We start from the raw sequence: 12,195 nt of genomic DNA, 5'->3' as shown, positions 1-12,195 counted from the left end.
AGAGTGCGGATACGGTTCCAGGCCTGTATCTTGCACGTAATCGTGATTGGTTCTTTTTCCCGTGGATGAGCAACAGAGTAAAGTTATCCCTCAATGGATATGGGGTCAGCTAGCCAGTGCTCAGCCGCAACCTGTGGCATGTATTGTGGGGGATGCACCCAGTAATAGGCATATTGAGCGTGTGCACTTGTGTAATATATCTCAAAGTCAGGAATGTCGAATCCTCCTTGTGCATAGGGCCTAGTGAGGATATTCTACTGTAATCTCGGTTGTTTGCCCCCCCATACCAGACGTATCATTTCAGACCGCTGCGGATCCCTAGCCATACTAATATGGCGGGGGTCTTTCAGGTATGGATGGTGGGTGGATTGCCCTCTGGGTCAGCGGTGGCTATCCTCCTGGATGATAAGGAATATTTAAGAACAGATAAAGGAGTTGTGGGAGTATAACCTTCATGATCAGGGATGCTCGTCTCGTCAGAGAGAGCGGCAGTGCGATCCAACGGGTGACACAACCACTCATGTGGTCGATAGTGGTACCATAGTTAAGCAACATCAATTCCTCCCTATCTCTAGAGATGCAAATCCCCAAGTACCGCAAGTCAATGTCACACCATTCCAAAGGGAAATCTAAGGGAAACCTAGTGTCGATGCAGTGAGGGGGAACATGCGGGACTTCTCCCAGTTGATGTGTATTCCTGACAATTTCCCAGAAACAATGAATTCCTGCAGGCTGGGATTTAGATTAACTTGTGGATCCCTGATATATAAGGTAATGTCATCCGCGGAGAGAGATACGAGGATCTGTCGCAGATTGAAGCAGAGTGCCTTGTCTTGGTTGTGTTGTCTCAACTTAGCCGACAATGGCTCTACCGCTAAGGCGAACTATAGAGGAGATAGAGGGCATCCCTGCCTGGTGCCTCTGGTAATGTGAAAAGCTGGGGATAAGTGTTCGTTGATAAGAACTTTGGCCGTTGGCAGTTGATATAGGAGCTTTATCCAGGAAAGGAATAAGCCCCTTCGTTGCATTACCCCAAAAATGTGATCCCATTCGACTGAATCAAATGACTTGGTGGCATCTAAAAGAAATGCTGATAACGGAAGCTCTGGTACGACATTGTGTAGGATTGTGAAGAGGGTCCTCAGATTGTGTGTGGTTGCCTACCAAGTACGAAGCCCGATTGGTCAGGAAGAACCCGTTTTTCCATTAAGAGGCTAAGTCTATTGGCTATGATTTTAGCTAGTATCTTAGTATCACAATTAATAAGAGAAAGTGGTTTGTACGAGTCACAATGGATCAGTGATTTCCCCGGTTTAAGCAGTGATGTGATAAGATCTTCCCTCATGGACGGGGAGTGCGCCGGATTCTAAGGAATCTTCATATAACTCTCGAAAAATGGGAGCTAATTGGTCAATGTACTTATTATAAAATTTGATGGGTATGGCATCCATGCTAGCGGCTTTACCGGACTGTGTATGCATTATTGCCTCTCGCACCTCATCTAGTTCAAAAGGGGTTCATAAAAATTTGCATTGCGTGTCTCCCAGCAATCCCAGCACCATATCCCCCAGGTATTCCTCAAGGCAGAGATGGTCAATCCTTTTGGTAGTGTGTAGTGTGGAGTAGTGTGTGGTGAATGTATTGAGCATGTCTACTGTATCTCTATAGAGAATCCCCTCAGAGCCAGTCACTTCTAGCACGTAATTGGAAAAGCACGGTTTTCATATAGTTTCTGCTAGTGCCTTCTCAGGCCGCTCACCCTCCCCATACCATCTAGCCATCTAATATTTGCTCTGAATCTGGTTTCCCGAGTAGCAGTGTCCGTGTAGTCCGAAAGTTTTTCACATAATTCCCATTGAGCATCGATATCAGGACCTACGGAAAGTCGTGTCTCTAAGGCTTTTAGCTCAACCTCAAGTTTCTGCAACGTGTTCTTTATGTCACACGGAACCCCTGAGCTTTTGGATATACAGATTCCTCAAATTGTGACCTTGAAGGCCTCCCAAACGGTTCCCACGCTGTCTACCTAGAATTTATTTCTTTGAAAGAAGTCCTGGATTTTGTCTCCGAATTCATCACGAAAAACCATATCAATTAGTGTTAAGGGTTGTAGTCGCCAGCCAAAACATCGGGTGTTGTATCCTGGAGGGACTAATGCAAGCTTAACTGGGGAGTGGTCAGAATATGTGCATGCTAAGTGTGCAACGCCCACGGAGAGGAACCAGTAATCCAGCCATGCCCATGATGCTGCCTGTGCAGTGAAATGTGTGCCTTCCATACTGTGGGGATGCATGTACTGCCAGGCATTAATTAGGCAACAGGCTTTGGTGATATTTTGTAGAGCTTCGTAGGATTTTGTGTAATGGTGTGGGGCTGGGTTGGATCTGTCAACAGAAGGATCATATGCTCATTAAAATCCCCCCCTCAGATTACGTAAGTAGAGCCAATCTCCACTATCTTGCCCCAGAGAGACGTGAAAAAAATCTGAAGTGTCTTCATTAGGACCGTAACAACATGCCAGTGTTACGGAGTCTGTACCCAGTCATCCCCATGCAAGACAGTACTGGCCATTCGGATAACTTAATGTGCCGGCCAGAGGGAAGGCTGTTCGTTTTTTGATAAGAATGGCTGTCTCCATGGCATACGAGGAGTGTGATGAAAAGATTCTGTAGTCAGCCCATTTTGTGCAAAAGTATTGTTTTGTGCAGGGCTGATAAGGGTTTCTTGTAGCATCGCTACTTGGATCTGATGTCGTTCTAAATATGCCAATACCTGGTGGCATTTCCGAGGATCCCTTAACCCACTGATGTTCCAAGTGAGGATTTGTAATTTTGCAGGACGTATCACGTCAGCCATGGACCCAAATTAGTTGTGATGACTGGCCTCGAGGCCGCCTAGTGAATGTAATACTAGGAGTGTAACTACATTCCTAACTAACATGCTGTGTGATGTCTATAATGAAATTACAAAACACAACCCCCCTCAACCCCTCCCAATGAAGCAACCCAAACATGCCAGTATTACAGTTGCCTCCCCCTCCTTAATTCCCCCCAAACAAAACATATGCTGCACATTCTATGCAGCAAGAACAATGAGGGAATGGCCCTGGGGGGATCCCCTAGGTGCATGCACTGTTACACCCCACCCTTAGAGATCTGGATCTTTGGTATAAATGATCTCAGAGAGGGCAGAGGGCGCCCCGGTGCAGTGTTTGTTCAAGTACCCATTATGTCACCAGAGCATTTTGGGTGATTGGAAAAAGGCTACACGAAGAACTTCGATGACCAGCGCCTTCATGGAATCGTCATGTTTTTGAGTGTCTATCCTCAGTTAGTGGTCTACATGTTTTCTGTGTGGGCCAGTCTCGACAGTCAGTAATGTGGATCTGGAGGATGTGCTGGACGATGTAAAAGTCTTTTTAGAGCATTTGAGGTGTTTCAAAAATTCGTCCACCTGGTGTGGTCTTGTGAAGAAAGATTGTTTTCCCTGATAGGTGATCCGGAGGCGTGCCGGGTAGAGTAATGCATAGTCTATTTGGGCCTTTCACAGGTTTTGCTTTCCTGGTAAGAATTTGCATAGTTTTTCCTGCACTGCTGCTGTGAAGTCCGGATATATGGCAAACGTGATGCCATCAATATTCAATTGACGCTTGTCTCTTGCCACGCGGAGTGGGACATCCCAGTCTCTATAATTCAGGAGTCTTGCAATGATGGGTCGAGGCGTGCTCCCCGGCGGCGGACGTGGTCCCAGTGAGGGGTAGGCGCGCTGGACAATGAATTGGGAGGAAAACGACTCTATGCCAATGGTCGTCAGCAGCAGCCTCTCGATGTAATCTTCCATTTTTCCAGTGTTAGTGCTTTCCAGAATACCAAGAACACGAATATTGTTGTGCCTGCTTCGCGCTTCGAGGTCTTCATTCTTGGACGCTATTAGTTTCAGGAGTTTATCTTGTCTCAGTTAAACTTAATACCAAAACGTATGTTTAACTGAGACAAAAGTCTAACTTTACTACTCGTAAATGCCTTTTTTAAATATCGAAAGTCGTAAAGTTAGACTTTCATCTTAGTTTACCTTTGTGAATCAGGCCCAAAATGTTTGAAATTGTATCTCAAACATCAGTCTAAAATTTTAAGATAATTGAAAAATCAAGTAATAAATGTTTTGAAGAGCTAGCTTACTTCTTGCAATGCCAACAGTTGATTTATTATTTAATTTTGCATTACACAATTTATTGGGAAACCAGTAACAATTATTTAAAATAAATAAATTAGTCTCACATATAAAAGATCGTAACAATCTTGAAATATTATATAACCATATTATTTCTCACTGTTCCACAATTCTCTCAATTTCAATGAAATTGGTGGAGATTAACTTTTATTGTGTATGAAATGCAATGTGACCAGTGATTCTATAGATACTTTGGAAACATTTAGTATATGTGTTGGAATTGTTGTATGCATTTAAAAGCACTTTACATAATATGACATACTTATGATATTCAAACGTAGGAATATGAAACTCAGTTAATATATATAAAAAAGATAAGAATATGTCACTTTAACAAAGATCTGTGATGTAGAATATAGCAGCTTGAATCCATATTTCCCAAATGGAAAATGGTTTAATTGGTTTGCTTAGTTTATTTATGGGCTTATGCTACAAACAGGACTTCTTAGAGGTCATCATCTTATTTTTAAATTTGGTATCTAAATTGAGTAAAGCATTTACAGTTGGAATCTTTGTTGGGGAATACAATTCAGTTTTTTAAGATTCATAGGGGAAATGGGCGGTAATGGGAAAGGTGTGACAATATTTTTTCCAATAAGTACCCACTTGGGTATCAACTGTGACTTAAAGTCCTGAAACAAAAATATACTTTGTGCAGTCAAAAATAAAGAGTGGAATACCAAATCTGCTATCTAATTTAGAGGCTTGGAATAGTTATCAATTAATCTGGGACGCGTTATTACAACAAATGAAATTAGTAATAATTTTATTTAGATTTTTAAAGAAAATTTAAGGAAATATTTCTAGTAACATAGATAGCATATAGTACACTTGTGGGGAGATTAAGCTTTTAACACTTTCAATTATCTCCATTGCAATATATTTAAATAGTACTATGTATCTAATTTTTCAGTAATTTTAGAGATTAACTTTTTTAGTTCAAATCAATAGTACTAATAGTTGTAGTCAGACAATTAACAGCTAGACATTTCATACCAGATAGACTCCAGAGAATACCAATATTTTGTAAAACGTCAGTGGGGCATAACAGATTTAAAGGACAAAAAATCAGAACAAAAAATATTGATATCAATGCACAATTAATAATAATGTTTATTATAACTGGAAAAGTATGAATAGAGTCATTAATATACAATTACACATCATCTGCATAACCTGAAGTCTGAAGAACTGTGTTATTAGTAGTAATACCTTCATTAGCTACTGTATTACAAATAAGACAAAACAATGGTTCAATGGCTAGTAACAATAATAATGAGGATACATGACATGCCTGCCTATTGCTTCTATATAACCTAAAAGTAGAACAATTAATGCCATTAACATAAACCTTTGTCCAAGGGGTCAAATACAGTGCTTTAACCATCAATATGAAGGTAGTACCAAAATAAAATTCCTGCATAGTTCTAAATCAGAATTTCCAATTAACCTTGTCAAATGATTTTTTCTGCATCCTAAGCCAGTAATTCTACTGGGTAATTTATTTTATTTAAAGAATCTACAGTATGACAAACTAATCTGGTGTGACAATATCATATCTTTTATAACACCACTCTAACTAAATGTATAACATTGGACAAAATCCAAATGCCAGCGGTTTTGCATAGATTTTAAAATCTTGATTGATAACAGAGATAATTAGAAACCAATGTATGATCTTTGTCCAGTTCAGAAAGAAGAATGATTGTTGCTTCTTTAAAAGAGCTCTCAACTGAAGCATTAGATGCAAAGTCTTGAAATAGAGAACGAATGATGTGGGATAATTGGGTATTAAAACATTTTATACATTCCAGCGGAATACCATCAGGACTAGAAGATTTTCTTTTAAAGTTTAAAGAATTGATTTCTATACAAACCTCTTCTAGAGTTATAGGGACATCAAGACTATCTCAGTCAGATTGAGATAGAGATGGTAATTGCAGTCAAGTAAAAATTGTTCATTGTATTATCTTGAGCATCTTGACATTGGCTATAAAGATTTGGATAAAAAGTCCTAAATTCTTTAGCTATATCAGTGGCCGAAAGGAGTAATTGGCCATCTGACATTCTTATAGCATGTATCTGTTTTTTACCTCCTTTAATTTGCAAATAATTAGCAAATATTTAAAAAGACGTATGGGCATTAAAATTGTACATTTACTTTTCGCATAGAAATAAAAAGACCAGCTCTTTAGCTAAGAAGAGTATTATATATATAAGGTTTCGTAATTGTAATTAAAGTTTGATGTCTGACGAAGATGTATCGATAATCTTTCAATTTTGGCAATTTGTTGCTATTCAATTAGGCGTTGAACAGATCATTTTCATATGCCATAATTAAAATAGTGGTTCCCCCTATAAGAATAAATTATTTTAGAGGTATCTTCTAGATCATTATTATTCAAAAAATCCAAAATGGTAGTTAATAATGTATTTTGATTCTCAACTGAGAGCACACAGCCAGTATTTATTCTCCATCTATAAATACTTAAAGGAATACTCTCCAGTGTCAAAGAAAGTGAAATTAAAGCATGTTCTGAACTGGTTATAGGTTCTACTTTGGAATCAGAAATCATGTGACACAAATTTCTAGAGGAGAATGAGTAATCAATTTATGAATATGTAAAATGAGCATTTCATGGAAAAAATTTAAATCTTTACTAGTGGGGTATATGAGTCTTGAATTGTCAATCATTATTTTATACCCAGTTTAATTCCAATTACAACATATAACAGCCATTAACCAGTCATTGTCACAGACCCTACACAAGCCACCTCCATCCCCCCATCTCCAGGTTCCTGCTCATCTCCAACCCCGTCCCAACTCCTACACTGTTACTAGTCACTGTAACCAGGCCTCAATACTCCCACCAAGCCACCCAAATCTTCTGATGTTCCCGGGGGCATACCTTTACCCTGCAAAACGGCTCCTCCAGACAGTTACACTAGTCCATCACTCTTTGCAAGTTCTGTATCATTGAGAATCTGGGATGATTCCAACAGTGTGCTATGTCTCTCTTGGCCAAAAGTGTGGCCAGCCCTATTAATGTCCATTTCGCCCTGCAATTGCCCACTTCCTCTAGTATATCCAGTAGAGCCACCCTAGGAGTCAGGTCCAGAATGATTTCAGTTACCTCAGATAGTTCCTACTCTATCTCTTGCCAGTAAGTAGTGATACAGGGGCAGGACCACACCATATAATAGCAATCTGCACCTATTCTCCTCATTTCGAAAGCAACTCGAGTTTGGAAATACCCTGACCCTGAACAGTCGCAGGGGCATGGAGTATGTGGTCTGAAGGTAGCTAAGCTGTTATCAGCCGCAGTCTTGCCAAAATGACTTGGGTCATCAGCGCCATTTGGGTGTCCCTCCAATCTACCTCCTCTAAGGGTCCCACCCAAGATCCCAAAGTGGCCTTAACAGTGAAGAATCTATCGGGGCATTTTTGATCACTGTCTTGTATATTTGTGAGAGACCTCCCCTTCCACAGATGACCCATAAGGAGTTTGTCATCCTAGGGTCTGAACTCAGGGATTTCTTGTGTGGGCGGCCAGCACATGTCACAGCTGGAGTTATTTGTGTAATTGTGTGTTGGCCAGCGAGAAATTATCTTGTAGCTCCTGGAATGACCTAATGGCCAGGTCCAGCCTGGTATTATCTCATTTGGAGAACTCCTCCAACTGAGTTGAATCATTTTAGTGTTAGCCACAATGCTTTATGTAATACATATGATTTTGCAGGACAAAATTATTTTTTTTATTAGCATTTTGTTAAGATACAAAGCATTCCAGCAACATAACAAGCCAGTTGTTATTACATCGATAATGAGATTTGGTGCAGACATAAAGCAAACCATATTACATTACACAATAGTTGGGAACATCGTGCTTACATCAATGATACAAAATTACATTATTTTTGTAGCTCCAACGGTCCTTTGACAGCAGAGTATGCACACACGAGTGTTCAAAATCAGCATAGCATGGCTCTATTACAGAGGACAAGCATATACATTCAACATCGTTGTCCACCTATTACTAGAGATAAAGGTCTTCTGCCGCGCATTTGATGCCCACTGATCCTCTCCATCTATTCCAAGGTGTGCGGGTGGGCAGCTTTTTCCGCCTCAGCAACCTCTTTCTGAATCTGTACCCATTGCAGGAAAGGCTCCCAGATGTCGCGAGGCCGGGAAGTGGGCGGCATGAGCTCACAGAATGCATTCAATTGTGTGTGACCATAAGTGACATCGGCCAGCCAGACTTTAATTGATGGCGCCTTAATCCTACCCCAATGTTCCGCCACCTGCCTTTTGGCAAATAGTAAAAGCAATACATGCAATTTATGCATTTTGGGCGGAGTATCTTTGACATATCCCAATAAGCCTAGTATGGGAGATGGAGTTTCCGACCAACCAATAATTTGGTTCACTGAAATAAAAATCTTAGACCAATACTCTGTGAGTGTCGGACAGGCCCATTCCACGTGTAGAAACGAAGCAGGGGAAAAACCACAGCGCCAGTAGCCATCATCCTCTCTGAGCCCCATCCTGTACAGACTAACGGGTGTTCTATAGAACCTGTGCAAGTATTTAAAATGAATCATTCACAGACTGTAGTTGGGAGAGAGTTCTGCAAGTTGTCCACAGCAGAATTCCCATTGTGCTTCGGTTAGTGGGCTGGGTAGGTCGTCGTTCCATTAGTACAGGGAACTGGGCTTGACCAATGGGGCTGAGTTCTGCATGTGTTTATAGAGTCTTGTGACTAATTTGCGCAGGGATGGGAATCCTAACAAGTTTTCCAATGCGGGTAAAACTGGGGGAGCTGATGGGAAATTTCTGCTAAGGGCACGGCACGCTGATCAGAGTCTATGATACAAGAAGAGCTCGGAGAAAGGCATGGTCTGACCCTCGCCTGCTGTCGGGGGGTCTGAATTTGTTATCGGGAAACAGATCAGCAAGGGTGTGAAGGTGCATTTTGTGTGCCAGGGATTTGCTAATTCCATCTGCAATACAGGGCAACAGTAGCTTTTGTGTCAGCGAGATCGAGGGGGCATATCTACGCTACACTACACTACACTCTACACTATCTACATATTCTGGTGTAGATAGTGTAGAGTTGAAAAAATGGTTTGTATGTTGTGTGAAGTCGATCTCCCCGGGATAAACCCCGACTGGTCAGGGAGTTCTACCATAAGCAACAAATGGCTGTAGCCGGTTGACGATCAGTTTTGCTAATATTTTAACATCAACATTTATCAGGGAGAGAGGCCTATAAGAGTCCATCTCCGTTTCTAGCTTACCAGGCTTTAACAAATTGATGATTACGGCTACTCTCATGGTGTTAGGCAGTATTCCCTCTTCTAAGGCTTCTTCGTACACCGCCAGCAGTCTAGGCGCTAGCTCCTCAACATAAGTTTTATAAAAAGAAGATCCATATATTTTCTGTGAGTGTTATTGAGCCAAACTAATGCAGTCCTTCGCGGCAGGCAACCTGCGTGGCAGTATAGAGATGGGAATAGAAACCAGAGAATGCATTTAAAATTTCTTCCTGCCTCCTGACCATGGTATCTGGTGCAGTGTATGAATTTCGTGGACCTGGGTTGTTTGATCATACTACCCCGCGTGCGACCCGGCCTATCTCCCTCCCCGTATCTTCTCACCTCCGCGTATTTACCTAAGAACCTAACCTCATGCTGGGCTTCCTCTGAGAATTCTAGCAATTGTGCCTTCAGCAGGCCAGTGGTTTCCAAGTCACCAGTAGGATAAAACTTCTCCTCAAGTTCCTTTATACTAGCCTCCAAGGAGGCAAGCGTACCTCCTTTAGCCTTCAACACTCCGCTTGTTTGGCGATGCATTGGCCTATAATAACTACTTTAAATGCTTCCCAGAGGGAAGCTCAGTGTTTACTGAGCCTGTGTTCAGCTCAAAGTATTCAGTGATATCAGTCAGGATCTCCTCTTTGAAGGCTTTATCTAGGAGAGCCTGTGGTGGGAGGCTCCAGGTGAAAGCACGCCTGGCCAATTCGGGATCAATAATTTTAATAAACATGGAGAATGGTCGGATAGAGATCTGGGAATATGCTCCACGCCCGTGGTCCAAGTGGCCACATCCTGCGATACCAACCAGTAATCTAAGCGGGACCATGCACTACGGTGATCAGAGATGCAGGTGCCCTCCCTTAGTGAGTGTACAGCACCATATGGCAATAAGGTCCCCATCATCCATTATTGCCTTCAAGGCGGTGCTTGCTACTAGATGTAAAGTATGGGCAGCACCTCTCCTGTCTAGATCGTCGTCTAGGATGGCATTAAAGTCTCCCCCCCCATAATATCGTATTGCAGCCTGTCGCCTTGATTTTTGTCCATATAGTGTTAAAAAATTCTGGAGAATCAACATTAGGGCCATATATGGCCACAATAACTCTGGAGAGTGAGACCCCAGTACCAAGGCGTATCTACCCTCAGGATCCCCATGTACCACCCCTTCCTTCCAGTTCAACCCCCGCTTAATCAACACAGCAACCCCACGTGCGTAATTGGAATATTTATTTATTTATTTATTTATTATTTATGTATTTATTTTATGGACTTGTAGAGCGCAACTTAACCCGTAGGCATCAAGGCGCTGGGGGATGGTAGAAAGAAAGCTCAAAACTCTGGAGTCGTCAGAGGAAAAGTTAAAGATATGCTTTCTGAAATAGCCAGGTCTTAAGGGCTTTGCGGAACAGGGTAAGGGAAGAGATCCCCTTAAGCTCACTAGGGAGCGTATTCCAGAGTCTGGGTGCGAGAAAACAAAAGGCCCTTCCCCCCCATCTAGCTTTAGATATACGGGGAACAGCCAGCAGATTTTTACTGGAAGAGCGAAGTGCTCTGCCGGGGGTGTAATAGGCCACAAGAGCACGAATGGCTTCAGGCCCAGACTCATTAAGGGCACGATGAGTAAGGCAAAGAGCCTTAAAATTAATCCTCGCCTGCACGGGAAGCCAATGCAGGTTCATTCTGATAGCCGTGCCAGAGGAGCGTTAAGGATCCCCCACAACAAACCGGGCAGCCGCATTTTGTACCGTCTGAAGGCGCTGGACCAGACCATTGCTAATGCCCAAGTACAGGGCATTGCAATAGTCTAGCCTAGATGCAATAAGCGCAACTGCAACTTGTTTGTGTGCATCGGGGGAGAGGTAATGAATAATTTTCCTGAGGATCCTCAGAGCAATGCAGCAGGTGGACACAGTCCTACTGACCTGCTTGTCGAGCGAAAGAGTGGTATCCAGGATGACCCCAAGATTGCGAGCAAAAAGGGATGGCAGGGGGCAGGTACCAGGAACAGCAGGCCACCAGTCCATTGACCAAATCTCTCTCTTGCCCCCAAAGATGAGGACCTCCGTCTTCTCCCCATTCAACTTGAGGAAGTTCTTGATCATCCATCCGGTGACCGCCTCCATACAGTTTTTAAAGTTATGGGCAGTTATGGTCACAGATTGAGAAATAGAAACCGTAATCTGCGTGTCATCGGCGTAGGAAAGAGCTTCCAACCCAAAAGATCTTATGAGCCTGGCGAGTGGGGCCACATATATACAAAGGAGTAAGTATGCCCCCATCGACTATGGTGAAGTCTCTGTGATGACGTAATATTTAAATGTGTCTCCTGTAATAAGCATACATCTACATTGTTTTGGTATAAGTAAGCATGAACCAGTCTAGATTTTCCACCATCATTAAGCCCTAGAACATTCCAAGTTAGGCAATTTAGTGTATTAACTGACATATATATGGCGCTCACTTACAGAGCCCATGTATGTAGCGAAGACTTGGGTACTCCAACCAGGGATTATGAAGTTTAGCCACCAAGTTACATGTACACTGGCAATAAACTGTGAAACACACCCTGCCTCCCTCCCACCACCCACTCCAACCCCCCAATCAGGTTGTAGCATACCCACCCTAAAGAAAAAAAAACACAAATTTATA

Source organism: Lissotriton vulgaris, chromosome 2_1, assembly GCF_964263255.1.
Source record: "Lissotriton vulgaris chromosome 2_1, aLisVul1.2, whole genome shotgun sequence".
NCBI classification, from domain to species: Eukaryota; Metazoa; Chordata; class Amphibia; order Caudata; family Salamandridae; genus Lissotriton; species Lissotriton vulgaris.
Note: the sequence above shows the minus strand (reverse complement) of the source record.